At 45.3% G+C, this 1,910-nt stretch overlaps 1 non-coding gene across 1 annotated transcript; it reads left to right on the top strand.

The window, feature by feature from the left end:
* The first annotated feature begins 1,272 nt into the window (after positions 1 to 1,272).
* LOC120271242 lies at positions 1,273 to 1,379 on the top strand. The gene has a single exon (XR_005539861.1). It is a non-coding gene; the product is annotated as a small nucleolar RNA R71 (small nucleolar RNA).
* Positions 1,380 to 1,910: the final 531 nt, after the last annotated feature.

Here is a 1,910-nt window from a genome sequence, read left to right as displayed (position 1 = left end):
GCATGGTTGACCTTAGATTTGGGACCATGTATTAAAGGATCTCTACGACTCATTATTGCATTAGTTAGAAATCATAATAGAAGGTTCTTGCACTTGAAATGATTGTCCTAGGTGGAACAATATCCCGAGTCTTTCTTCTTGTTCGGCATGTTCTTTTACAACACCGCCGAGCATGAAGCATCTAAAATCACTGAAGCACTCTCCTCCAACTTCCTTTTGTTGGTCAACAAGTCTTTTAAGAACTTCGCATACTTAGGCATTTGGGCCAATGCCTCAACAAAAGGAATATTAATGTGGAGCTGCTTGAACAAACTTAGGAACTTCTTGTACTGTTCATCCCCTTGGTCATTTTTCAATCTAGAGGGATAAGGGATTCTTGGCTTGAAAGGTGGGGGTGCCACCTCTTTCTCTTTGCTTGTTCCCTCTTCTACCTCTTTAACCTCGGGTGCGTGTTCTTTTGGCTTCTCACTCGGAAGCCTACCTTCAACCTCACGACCACTTCTCAAAGTGATCGCCTTCACATGCTCTCTAGGGTTGGTCTCTATATTACTTGGTAAGCTTCCATGTGGCCTTTCAGAGAGAGACTTCGCAATTTGCCCCACTTGATTTTCAAGATTATGCAAAGAGGTGGTGTGGTTGCGAAGTGTAGCCTCGACTGATTCAAACCTTGTATTTGCATATTGCACAAATCTAGCCAAGTGCTTCTCTAAGTCACTCATTCGGGTTTCCAAACCTGAGACTCTGTTTTCCACCTGAGGGGCTTGTTGTTGTTGTTGGAAACCCGGTGGCCCCATGGCCTTTTGTGGACCTTGATTACTCCATGAGAAATTGGGATGATTCTTCCAACCCGGATTGTAGGTATTGCTATATGGGTTTCCTTGAGGTCTCATGCCATTACCTACAAAATCAACTTTCTCCACCAAAGAAACATCACCAATAGAGATCGGGCAATCGGAGGGAGCATGTCTTCCACCACACCCGGTGCAATTAGTCACGGCGGCCACTCTGTTTGAAGTTAGAAGATCTAACTTCTTACTCAGATTCTCCACTTGAGCCGCCAATGAAGTTACCGCATCTATTTCATGGAGACCGGCCACCTTTTTCTTCTCCCTAGCATTCCATTGGTAGCTGTTTAACCCCATTTTCTCAATTAATTGACGGGCCTCATCAGGGGTCTTGCTACCTAAGATACCTCCTGCTGCCGCATCCAAGAGTTGCCTTGTACTCGGGTTCAAACCATTGTAAAAGGTTTGAACAATCATCCACTCCGGGAATCCGTGTTGCGGGCACTTTCTCAGAAGCTCCTTGAACCTTTCCCATGTCTCGAATAGAGACTCCAATTCCAACTGAACAAAGGATGAGATCTCGTTCCTAAGCTTTGCTGATTTTCTGGGAGGGAAGTAACGGGCTAGAAAAGCTTCCACCATCTCCTCCCACGTGGTAATTGACGCTCTAGGTAACGAGTGTAGCCACTTCTTCACTCTCCCCTTTAGGGAAAATGGGAAGGCTCTCAACTTGATGGCATCATCCGTCACTCCGTTTATCTTCAGCATATCACACACCTCGAGAAAACTCTCTATATGACTGTTTGGATCCTCATCGGCCAAACTGTTGAATTGTGCGGATTGCTGCAACATGTGGATGAATGTTGGCTTCAACTCAAAGTTCTGAGCTGTAATCGGGGGACGCACAATACTCGATTGTGTCCCCAACACTGAAGGTCTGGCATAATCGGATAATGTTCGTTGTTGCTCGTTTTGTTCTGCCATGTTTTCAGATCCTTCCACTTCCAAATCAGCTAAATTAGACTGTTCTTGCACAGGCTCTTTCCCTTTTCTTCTAAGTGTACGTTCAAGCTCGGGATCCCCTTCAATCAATATTGAGGGATTCCCTCGGGTCATAACCTGAAG

Source organism: Dioscorea cayenensis, chromosome 10 (genome assembly GCF_009730915.1).
Source record: "Dioscorea cayenensis subsp. rotundata cultivar TDr96_F1 chromosome 10, TDr96_F1_v2_PseudoChromosome.rev07_lg8_w22 25.fasta, whole genome shotgun sequence".
NCBI classification, from domain to species: domain Eukaryota; kingdom Viridiplantae; phylum Streptophyta; class Magnoliopsida; order Dioscoreales; family Dioscoreaceae; genus Dioscorea; species Dioscorea cayenensis.
The sequence above is the reverse complement of the archived record's forward strand: the minus strand, read 5'-3'. Positions and strand labels throughout refer to the sequence as shown.